This window comes from Alligator sinensis, unplaced genomic scaffold, assembly GCF_000455745.1.
Source record: "Alligator sinensis unplaced genomic scaffold, ASM45574v1 scaffold109_1, whole genome shotgun sequence".
NCBI lineage: Eukaryota > Metazoa > Chordata > Crocodylia > Alligatoridae > Alligator > Alligator sinensis.
In genome coordinates this window covers 3,215,414-3,228,271 of record NW_005841852.1, presented here as the reverse complement: position 1 = coordinate 3,228,271, position 12,858 = coordinate 3,215,414, and positions in this window count along the sequence as shown.

Here is a 12,858-nt window from a genome sequence, read left to right as displayed (position 1 = left end):
CTGAACCTCGTACCTGGTGCAGCTTCTCCCTGCACCTGGATCAGCTGGAGACAGTGGCATTGGTATTGGAAGGGAGTTACTGCACCTCCCTACCCCCTTAGATCTGCCCCTGCACAGACCCTTACAAAGGCACTAACAAGACTGTTACTTCTTTACTGCAAATAGTTCCTGTAAATATTGAAGTGTTGTCTCCATACCACAAGCCTCATCAAAATACTACAGACTGTATTCAGCAGCTCAATCACCCTTAACTAATTAACTTTAGTGGCTCCTCAGCCAAAAACTACTGCCTTACCAGCAGCTGTGAGAGGGTTAACACTGGATTCCAACCCTGCTGTTCGGAGTCAGAATGGAATAAAGCAAGCAGACACGATGACCCATGGCCAGAAAATTGGCTACCACTTTTCTGGCCATGACTCACAGTATCTGCTTGCTTTATTCCATTCTGCCTCTATTCTAGCAAAGAAAAATCAGTATCCCTGACTAGGATACATACCCCAGTTTTGAAGGGATGATTTTGGGAGAAAGGTTGCATTTCGTATGAAAATAAATGTGGTAATTACTAGGTAGGACTTCATGAGGGATAGACTTGAAAAGATGCACACACAACCTTCTACCCACCCCCAAAATCTAAAGTTAATATTTCAAACCTGAGGAAATGGAGCAGAAATCCAACCTGAATATTTATAACAGGCTAATGCAGAACCCTAAATTCAAAAGCCAGAGTCTTTTGGGTATTTAGAATTTACATCTGAATTTTTAAGACCTAAAATTTCTCTAATAATTTAAGTGGACATTAGAAACAGCAGACTGGAGAGGACCTCCTGGGCCATTGAGGCCTGACCCCTGTTATAGATTCATAGATTGTTAGGGGCTGGAAGGGACCTCGCAAGATCATCAGGTCCAGCCCCCTGCACTAGGCAGGAAAGACAACTGGGGTCAGGTGACCCCCAGCGAGGTGACCGTCCAGTCTCCTCTTGAAGATTTCCAGGGTAGGTGATTGCACCACCTCTGGAGAGAGTTTATTCCACAGTCTGGACACCCTGAATCTGAAGAAGTCTTTCCTAGCGTTAAGCCTGAAATGGTCTTCCAGAAGTTTGTGACCATTTCCCCTGGTTTTCCCCCAGGGTGACCTGGTGAACAGTTGTTCACCAAGCCCTTGATGTATTCCCCTGATGTAGCGGTAAGATGCTACCAAGTCCCCTCTCAGCCTTCTCTTTTTTAGGCTGAAGAGGCCCAAGTCCCTCAGCCTTTGCTCATATGGCTGGCCTTGCAAGTCTCTGATCATACGGGCAGCTATTCTCTTATCATCATCATATCTCTGTTTTAAACTGATTAAGCTCCACCTTGAAACAAGTAAGGGTTTTGCCAATACTTCTATTTGAATCTCATTTCACTGACAACTGAAAGCCTGCCTCTATTTAAGCCATGCTAAACTTCACTAGTAGCACCTGTAATTTCCAATCTAATTTTATTCATGGTCAGTTTAAGCATATTTGCTTTTATGTCAACATTGTCCTTTAACTTAAACATCTTCTCTCCCTTCCTGCTGCTTATCCCTGACCTCTGATGTATTGAAAATGCAATCATATCCTCTTCTCAGTCCTCATTTTGCTAAACTTAACAAGCCAAGCTCTCCTACCTCTTATATAAGATAGACTGTCCATTCTCCTGATCATCCAAGTTGCCATATACTAAAATAATTCCAGTTGAAGGCTTTTTTCTTGAACTGTACATACTATTTCAGATGAGGTCTCACCAGTGCTTTGTACAAAGGTATTAATATTTCCTTTTCCCAACTGGAAATCCCTCTAATACATCCCAGGGATTGTATTTGCCTTTTTACAACTATATCATATTCATTGCTCATAGTAATTGTGTGATCAAATCATATACTCAAGTCTTTCTTCTCTATCATTTCCAACTGATAAGCTCCTAGCTTGCAGCAGAAATTCTTCTGATGAACACCAAAGTTGCGACCTTTTGTGACACTTACATTTTTTAAACAGATGCTTACAGGCTTAAAGGCTGATATGAGCCAAAACTCCATAGAGACTGAAGCAGTCCACCGCGAGTACTACACATTTTTCAATGTCTAATTGGTCTTAGAGAATTAATCTTCCTCTCACACTCCTCTCCTGTTGCCACACAGCTGCACTTGCCATCAATGGAGATTTTCCATCTGGAAACTCCCGCTCAAGAGGGCATCTCCAATGATTGGCATCACTTTTGGAATTTACTCCCTTTCTTGGTGTAAAAGAATTACAGTCTACTGGGCTTTAAAGCTTTGTGCAAAACGCTTGTATTTTTCCGAGCACTGGAATAGAGGCAAAAGGAAATAGCATAGGTATAGAGATTAGTGGCAATGAGTTATTATTATTCATATGTTTGGTTTACTGGCTGCTTACATACAAGATGCAGGGGGCTGGGTTTTTCATGCTTGCTTATGCCAGAGGCATTCTAAAGATTCAGGTAGAACATCTAGAACATCTGTGGGCAAGATACAGCCCACCAACTGATCCTATCCGGCCCACTGGCCACTGCCAGGAGCCTGAGGAGGGAGGGCTGAGCCCTGCACCACTCTGGCACAGCCAGGGCTGAGCCAGGCAGTGCAGTGTGCAGACTCCTCTGCCCCCCACACCTCCACAACCATCCCCCTCTCTCCTTCCCAGTTTCCTGTTGGCTTTGCAGCTCCACAGTCCTGGCATCATGGGTGTTGGCAGCTGGGCCTACATGGGACAGGTGAGATGCAATGCACTAAGGAGCCATCCCACTTACCCACATGCCCACTACAAATTGTCCCTCCCCCACCAGCCCTCAACAGCTCACCAAAACTCCTTAAGTGGCACTACAGCCCAAATAATTGCCCACCCCTGTGGAAAAAGCTTCTAAATAAGGCTCTAAAAAGTTTTCATCTGCTTCTGCAAGACCCGAGTTGGGCACTGTCAGTGCTGCACTTGCTGCTCTGTGCTAAGCAACAGTAGAATAATCAGATCTGCAATTGCTCCACTGCCCTAGCACAGGCCATTGCCTGGATGGTGATCACTCATGACAATCCCTGTCAGCCACTCCAAGAAATTAAAAATCCTTTCGAACCACATCCTTCAGCCACAAGCCCCCGCTGTCAGAGGACCTGCATTTATCATTGGACTTGTCAAGGTGAGCCACTGAATTAACTGTCTACCTGGTCTCCACAGTCAAGCTCAATTTGAGCTTTTCAGCTCCCAGTATTTGACACCGATGAAAATACCCTACAATAGCTTATTTTGTACTGGAAATCATGCAGGTGGCAGCAGCACTCGCTTCTCACTGTACTCGCGCATCCAAAGCTGAAGTAAGTCTTGTAATGAGATGGCAAGCAGTAGTCATATATATTCAAAATGTTGGCCTGTAAGCCAAGAAGACCTGAGAGTATTTACCAATATGTCAAAATACTTCCACCTGAAAACCATTTCTGAGGCATTCACTGTTTGCAAGTTTAATGGCTTATGGCTTATGGGTTCATGAATCACCAGCTTTCTCAGCAGCAGCATTTGAAATGTTGATACCTTAGCCTTGAAATAGATGTGAAGGTACAACTGCCTTTACAAGCTGTTATCAGAAAACATACTTTAAATGCTCCTATCGAAGAGGAAATGCAACAGAGGTGGCTGGACAGCATGGAAGTAACAACCACCTTAGTCTGAGTCGTTGTTCATATCCAAGTTCCATTTTAGTGATTACATTTTGGATGGGCAATAAATCATATTAAAAGGAAGCTATGTTACTTAGTTTGTCTGATAAAACTCCAGATGGCTCTATGAGCAGTGATGAGTATTTGGGGAAAATACTGGCCTTCATCTAATTAGTGAATTCAACCGTCATATGGAAACTTTGTCAACAATTCTATGTAAATCTTTTCTATAACAAAGATTATAATAGTCTTCCTGTGCTTAAATCTTCAGATGAAAAGACCTGCACCCAGACATAAGCAGCCACTTGCTAAAAATTTACATTACAAACCATACAACAAATATTTTTAAGGTGAAGGTGTTAATATGTGGACACCAGCAGGTGGCTGGTAAATGTATTTCATACCAGCATCAAATTAAAAAATAAAATGTTCATATCACCCACCACTGAAACAGAAGAACTGGTAAATGTATTTCATACCAGCAGCAATAATGCAGATGAAGTAGCTGAATACAATGGCAAGACAAGTTGGAGTGAAGATATATGTGTTTTTTTAAGGGGGAAGGAAAAAAGTGAGAATACTGATTTCATGTACTGTCTTAATGCACCCTGCTTATTTATGTAAAGTTTCCAAAGGAGTGTATAAAGTGTATTTTCCATGCACAGATATATGCAAGAAGAGAGACATACTACACGGACAAAACGTACAACAGAGATGAACACACGTAAAACAAGCAATAAAAACAGTGTTTTAGTTTTAACCTCTCATGCTTTCTCATGAACCCCATCATGGTAAGTACAACATAGGACAGAAAATTTTAAAAAAAACAAACCCCAAAACCTTAATCATTCTGACATGCATTATATCCCTGCCTTAAATGATATGAAGAAGGCAGGGAAGGGTGGCACGTAGGGTGGCCATCAGAGAGGACATTCCAGTTTTCTGCTACTCTGTCCTCTATTGATATGAAACCCGACACCTTAATGCCCTCTATGACATAAAGGCATCTGGTTTTGTATCAATAGAGGACAGAGGACAACCGGACTGTCCTCTATGATGGCCACACTAGTAGCACCTTAAAGACTAATATGTTCAAAATGGCATAATATGCTATAGCCTACTTTGTGAACTCATGATTTTCTTGGTCCTCTTCTCTTCTTTTTCTGCACCTTATCTGAGTAACCTCATCTGCTAACATACGTTCAAGGACCATTTCTCAGTTGACGGCTCAAATCTATCTACTCCAGGTCTGTGCTTTCCTAGCCATTCTAAAAATCTCTGCCTCTCTCTCTGACATCTCTTTGTAGGCATGCAGCCATCAGCTGAAGTTTAGCATGGCTTAAATAAACCCCTTCACTTTTTCCTGTGGAAAACACCTCCATCCTGCCTTTCACTTAGACCCATAACCTAGGTGTAATTTCTCACCCTGCTCTGTGTTTCTTGTTATCCTTTTTCCCATGCTGCCTCATATGTTTTGGGGAACCTCCTTGTAAATATCCCCAAGGCTAAGTATCCTTCTCCACACTCATCACAAAACTCCTTTGCCATGATGCCTATGAAAAACTTGACGATAGTCAGGCCACTCTAATATGCCAACTAATATTGCCTTATTGTTTCCTTTCACTTCTTTGTCCATCTCTTCATCAGTTGGCTCTTGTCTAATACTTTGATCATTAGATCTTTGCAGCAGTGATAATCTTTTAGTTCCATATAGTTTTGTGTATTTTTATACAATCAGGTCTTGCTTTAAGACTAGGGCTCCTGGCCATTATGACTGTAACACCTCCCCCCACCTACCCACAGGGTGTATACTGTGGGTTTTTTGTGCATGTTCTTTTTTTTTTTCTATGTGGGCAAGACAGCCCCTGTGTTTTGGCCATGTGCTCAGTACATGGAAAACTGGGGTCTGTATGTGGGGAAAATATGTAAAACCCTCTGGCCTCATGGCTAGAGGAAGCAGGGGATTCTTCAGACCAATTGGTTGGGAGAGGAACTGGTGTGTGGTACTCCCTGGCTGGACAAGTACAGGGGGATGTCATGCAAGGGATATAAGGGGAGCTAGACTGGCTTGTGGGGAGAGAAGCTGCTAGCAGCTGCTGAAGAGTGAAGTCTCCACCAAGGGAGAAGCAAAGCAGATAGCAAAAAGCTCAGGTAGAGGGGAGAGATAGGGAGAATTGTCCTAGTGTCTGGGAACTCCTTTCTCCTCCTTTTCTTCCCCTTTTTCTTTTTTGGGGTTTTAGGGGATTAATACTGGGGGAAGGAGTATTGGTTCCTTGGGTTTGCTGGCCAGGATTTAGGCCTGGCAGTTTAAACAGGGTTGGAACCTGCGTGTTTCTAATCCTGCCAGTTTGGGACTGGCTGTAACCATTAATCAACCTGGTTCTTTTGGAGTTTTCCTGCAGTTTTCATTTTAGCAGACGATATAATCCAGCCCAGAAGTGTTGGGTGCATGCATGCTGTCTGGATCTGCAGTCATTCCCTACACATATATACAGTCTTTCTGTGGGAGCAAAGATTGCCACGCCACTATCCCTCTGAGAGCACAAAGGGGCCCCGTGCAGTGCCAAAGGACCCGTGCTCTCAAGGAGCTTCCCTGGGCACAGCACAACCTGTACACTATGTTGTGTAGTTAGTAGTGTTTCATATTGCATTTGGTGTTTTTTCCTGTTTTCTGTATTAAATCTGTTTTTTCATTTACACTACTTGCGAGGAGGGTTTTTTTTGTTTATGCAGGACACACTAGTAATTAATATAGTGTTCCCAGATTTCTGGGTGGGGGCTCAAGCCATGGGTATAAATTTATGCGGTACCCCAAAATGTGAACTCAGCCCTTGTGCTGGTGACCGGTGCCCAGCAGAAGGGTCACATGATAATATAAAATATCACCAATAATAACTACCACATTTCCACACCTGTGAACTGTAGGGTTATTTCATATAGAAATCATCACCAGTTTTGTGTATATCTATTATTTACATCTGTTTCTGAAACCATTATTTAAGTGTCGATATATTATCACCATGTTTATTGGCAATCCTTGAGGATGACTGTCTTCCATGACTGTCTTATCTGTGGGTCCAAAGGTGGCTGATAAGGCCTATCTGGGATCAACAGACTTTGTTGTAGCTCAGGCACGTGTTTCCGTGTGGGGTGGGTGGTTCCAGATTCTTGATTTGGTCCGTGACACACTGTTTCTGCTACTCTCATTTTTCCATCTCCTGTTGTTGTCATGGGGTTTCAAAGTACTGAGATCCTCACAGCAGAATCTTCCTCCATTTGGGGCAGTCCTGGGCGATAGCCTCCCACAAATTGACATTGACGTTGCATTTTTCCAAGTTGGCCTGGAAAACATCTTGAAGTGTTTTCTCTGCCCTCCTCTCAAGCGCAAACCTTAACTGAGCTGAGAGAATAAAACTTCCTTTGGGAGTCTGGAGTCAGACATCTGGATGACATGATCGGCCCAGCAAAGTTGATGTTGGATGATCATTTGTTGATACTCATGGTGTTTGCTTGTAAGAGGATATTAATGTTGGTGCATCTGTCTTCCCACTAGATTCAAAGGATCTTCCACAGGCAGCATTGATGGTACTTCTCTTGTGACCTGAGGTGTCTCCTGTATGTTGTCCACGTCTCAGCTCCATACAGTAAGGTGGAGTCATGACTGCTCGATAAACCATGAGCTTCACAGTTCTCCTAACTGCTGCAGCTAATAGAACAAGGATCAGCAACACCCAGCACGCACGCCACAAGAGGCCATTTTGCTCGGCACACCACTGCTGGCTTGGATTCTTGGCAGCAGGTACCAGCCAGAGCCTAGGCTGCTCCCAGCAGGCAGCTAGGAGGCTGCAAGCAGCCCGAGGCTCCATGGCTGGCAGCAGCTACCCAGAGCCTGGGCCGGCTTCAGGGGCAGCACCAGCCTCTTCCCAGTGTAGGGGCTGTGCTGCAAGCAGGAGCGGGGCTGGCTCAGTTGCACAGGGTGGGCAGCAGCACTGGAGGAGTGGCTAAAGGTGGGGGGGTGGGGAGGAGGTAGGCTAAGATGAATTTGGGGTTGTTATAGCCTCCCCAGACCCTTCCTAGCACCATCCCTGTACTGGGCTCCAGAGCCCCAGCCAGGCTTTGTGCCAGCAGGTTGTGTTGCCTCAGGACCCTGCCCAGAGTGCGTGCAGCCATCATTGGCACAAAGCCTGGCTGGGGCTCTGGAGCCCAGTACAGTATTTGGGGGGGGCGCTATAGTCACCCCAAAATTCGCCTTAGCCCCCCCCATAGCCTCCCCCTAGTGCCACCCCTACAGCTGGCTGATGGGTGGGCTCCAAGCTAGGGCCTTGGCGGGCTGCACTGCAACCTGGGGGCCAGCTCCCTGGGGAAGCACAAGGGCTGCGGCAAGCCCAGGGCATCATTGGGTCAGTCTTTGTCCTGAAGCCCATAAATCTGGCTGCATGCGCACCTGTCTGGTTCTGTGTATGTCTGTGCTTGCATGTGTGTGTGTGTCTGCATGCATGTGTGCATGCATGCGTCTGCATGTATATGTGCACACATGCACGTATGGTTCTGTGTACGTCTGTGGCTGTGTATGTGTGCATGTGCGCATGTGTGTATGTGTCTGGTTGTGTGTTTCTGTCTGCACGCATGCACGTGTCTGGTTCTGGGCCTGTGTGTGTACACATGTGTCTGTTCTGTGTGTGTATTTGTGTGTGTGTCTGGTTCTCTCTCCTTTTTTCTCTCAGTGTTGGCAGCGGGGGGCAAGCGGTGTCTGCTTTTTGTAAGGGGTGCACCGCCACGCTCAGGGGTTACACGTGCACCCGCATGCACCCCCACACATCGTCCCTGCCTTTTACACATAGCTAGCTTCCAAACTTCTTGCAGTTCTACTGAAGTCTTCACGTGACTGGGGTCCTATCTAGCCCTCCTTTTCTGCCTCAGACTTCAGAAAGATAGACTTTTCAAGGTTTCCAATCTCAAAGCCTCCTCACACTTCGAGAACAAAACCCAGGAACAGGTTCCCTCTCAGAGAGCAGTTACATGTATGAAAATCCTTTACATTCCCTGAACAGAACATATGGGCTAGGGACAGAAGTTACACATAAACTGGTTTAAGTGATCAGAAACTGGTTTAAACCTGAAACAGAACATAAGTTCAGTGCACATAAACCAGTTTCAAAATGGCTGAAACTGGTTTAAGAGAAACCTGACTGAATGTAATATTAGACTCAACTGATTTGAGTCAAAGTGGTTTATGAAACTTCTGTCCCAGACCCCTTCCTGATTCAAGATAAATCACAGTCCCCCAGCATGCTTTCCACCCCTGGGTTGGGCTGGGCTGGGCTGTCTGCTTCAGAGAGCAGGGCTGGCGCTGCCCCTCTGCTCCCTAACTGGAGCAATGAGGCCTAGCTGACAAACTGAGGGTGGGGGAAACAAGCCCGGCTGGGAATGCAGCCCAGTTGGCGGGGGGTTGGGGGTGGGGACAGGGATGGACAACTGCCCCTCCCAGGCAAACCCTGGCTGGGGCCAGGGACAGGGGTTAAACAACCCTTCTCCTGCTCAAACTTCCTGCTTGCTGCAACTGTGGACTACAATTCCCAAGGTACCTGGAAGCAGGAAGAAGTGATGTGCAACCCTGCAGAGTCATGCCGTTGTAATTCTGGATTGCAAATCCCAGAGACCTCGGGGGCAGCAGGAAGAGGAAATGAACACACAGCCAGATAGCCATACTCTAGCGCTCTCTGGCTTCTGTCCAGAACCACTGCAGGCATGTGGCTGTATTTCCTGAATCAAAAGGTGTCTGTTGACTTTTGTTTCAATGTAATCTGTGCAGTTTAGACTGACCGGCAAAGACTGAATTGATTCAGCCTCAGACTTTTTAACTGTCTGTACCTAGCCATAGGAAACACTCTTGACCTTGCTTATAAGCATATGCAACCCTACCAACGTTACAGAATGAGGTCAGATTATCCATGCCTAGTTCAAAGTAGAGTTTATCTCTGAACAGAATAGCTTGTCTTAGTTCAGCTGAATATTTCCTATGCTACCATCCCTCTTGATTTCCACCAAAATGTTTGAGTGGTCAAATAACTGCAGGCATATTGCATGCCTGTGTCTGAGCTAATTCACCAGACAGCCAAAGTTTCCTGTTCAGTTAGCATAACTATGCTGTAACTATGTAAAATGGAAATTATGATGCATCTGAAAAGAGTAGCTGACTCCCTTCTATTCATCTTGGAGAAGTTTAACCCTTTGGCGATTCTGAGCTATACTCAAAACCTCAATAATCCACAGAAAACTGTTTTCTTCCCAACTCAGATGGATGTAAATTAGCTTCTTAAACCACAGTGAGTATCACTTACTTACATACTGACAGATTTCAAAAATTTTACCTGCCTCAATTAAGTAGTTACTGTCCAACGTGAGCATTCAGGCCTCAAATCTGCAGAGTACTTAAACACATGCTTAACTTTAAGCAAAAGCAGTCCCATTATGTTTAATAGTTCCACTGACTGTTAGAATATGATTAAGTACCTTGCTAAGTGGTGGCCCAAGTCCAACATAAAGCACGGTTGTAACATAGGAATTTACTGTATGAGCTGGAATTTGCAAACCGTTCCTTGTAAATTCAAGTATTTCCGGCAGTAAAATCTCTCTCTGGAATTACAATGAATAACCACTAGATGGAGCTAAGCAGCCACAAACCTGATTTATGGTCTTAAAAAGAGCTTGTTGCCCTGGGATTGTCTCAGGCAGTTTTGAAACTGACAAGCGACCTTCCCCAATTTCCTAATAACTTGTCCATTTGCAAGACAGACAGAAATGCTCCATTTACAAAGCAAAAGAACACAAAGTGGCAAGACTCCAAAATAAAAATTGCACTCTTCATAACCTTCAAAAAAGCAAGTATATTTCAGAAGTGAACTGAAAGATATGCTATCAGCCAAGACTTAGGATCTGGTTTTGTGTGCTGCTCCTGCCACTGGTGAAACAGAGCAGGCCGCTGGGGACTCAAGTTTATGATTTACAAGCATATCAGCCACACCTCTGAGTGAAGGCACAGCTTTTGCCAATATAATTACAGCAATTCCCCGAACACAATAAGCTATGCTGGCAAAGTAGTACTTTTTCAGGTATAAGAAAAACACTGTATTTAAAAACCCAATCACACTGCTAGCCTACATTTTTTGTGCTGAAAAAAAAATCCTGCCCTAAAGAAGTAATTGTCAGTTATTTTGTTTTTGCATGTGACTTAAAGATGTGCCAGAAACCAGACTTATAAGTGATTTCTTTCTTATCCCTGCCTCATTTTTCAGGCTGCAAGTTCCATATTAGGAGACTCTTGGCATGTGTAAAGGCCTCTAGATTCAGTCCCTGGCACAGATCCACTGAGTAAAGCAATGTATCCAACCCTCCTTTTGGGTTCTGTGAAATCACACACTGACAGTATTTTGTTCCTAGACTCTACCAGGCCCTGTGGCTTCCTGTGAAGCCTACTCATGCCTTCCAGATTGAAATGGAAATGCATTCAGATTTTTAAATACTATCAGCTCCCTTTTAAAGGCAACCCATTCCAGTAACAAAATTCTCCTTTAGGAGTCACGCGTAATGCAGGATGAGATTCACATTGGCTCGTGCTCCTTGTTATAACAGCAAAGCTTGCTGCACGTGGTGGAGAATGGTGCCCCAGGGTAAGAGGGGGACACAGGCTGTGTGTTACAAGTGTTGCTCCGGTTCAGGGGATAAATAGGCCAGGGGAGGGCAGCTTTCATTTCCACAAAGGAAAGCCAGGGAGCACACCTCCAGCAGAGGTTACAAGGATACACATAATCTGTATACACACAACAAAACCGTACACCTCACATACAAGTGTTTGGTTGTTTGCCTGATCAGAGGACAAGAGAGAAAACAAACCAAATGTGACAGATGTCAGTTAGTAAAGTCTCTGATGCCAGGGATAAGACCATTTCACTATCTCCTTAGCCAGCCACACACTGCCTGCCCAACCCCAGCTTGTTTTCAGGCAGAGCACCCCTCCACCCTGAGAATGTGACATCAATAACCTTCACCACAGACCTTATACCTTATACACACACAAGACAGGGATAAATTTGGCCCTCAGACTCTCAGGCCCAGATCCACAGGGGTATTCAGGCACCCAACTCCTACTGATTTTCCAGCCCTATTGACTGCAATGAGAGCTAAGAAACAGCCAGTACTGGTGTTAAATAATAGCATAAGACTGTCCCTCATAACCAATGTAGCTGGAAAAAAATCAATAGAAGAACAACGTTTAAATGTCTCTGCGGATCTGGATCTCAGCAATGCCTGTTCTTTCCTTTCTTCTGCTGAAATCTCCTAGAAGCAAACCCTTTGCATTGTAAACCTGTTGCTGAGAAATGGATTCACACTATTGCTTAATAATAACCCTGGCCTCTTCTCTCCTCTGGGTTTCTCAAAAGAAAGTAATCTTCCCCTTCTACAAAGGAAAAGGGCTTGCCCCTTCCCCCAAGCTTTTGAAGTACCCACCTGCTTTATAAACGGTGAGAGAATGTTTATAAAGGCCCTGGAGAATTTCATGAACACAGTGGTGGGAGCAAAGGACTGGGAACCAGAAGATCCCTGTTCCGCATCTGACTCAACATCTAACTCACTGCGTGTCCTTAGAAAAGTCATTTTCTCTGTGCCTCTGTTTTCTTGTCTTTAAAATGGGATGTGGGCAGTTACTTTCTCATGGTCCTTGTAGCTCTTCAAAGGAAACACTACTAATAATTAGTGGCACTTATTTATTGCATTATCACCTGCAGCTTCCAAATGAGATTGTAGTTCCACTAGAGCGCAGGAACATAGTAGGGGACAGCCCTGTTGTGTCATGTTTGCAGTAAAAGCAGACAAGACACAATGGGCAAGAGGGGCAAAAACTTGTCAAGCCCCAGGTCATTGCTATAAACACTACCCTTAACAAAGAGCAAGCCATTGCACCACAGCTAGCACAGGGCATGGCCTACAGACCTTGAAAACATATCCCCCTCTCCATCATGGCATCCTGCAGATGCCAAGTTATTTAATCCTCACAGCAGAAACAAGTCCTCCCACCTATTCCAAGAAAAATCAATCCGTCAGCCCTTTCCAGACACACTGCAAACAATTTTTTACGCCTCCCAGCAACTCAGAGCTCCAAGGTAGAGATTTTCCAGCCATTGCAG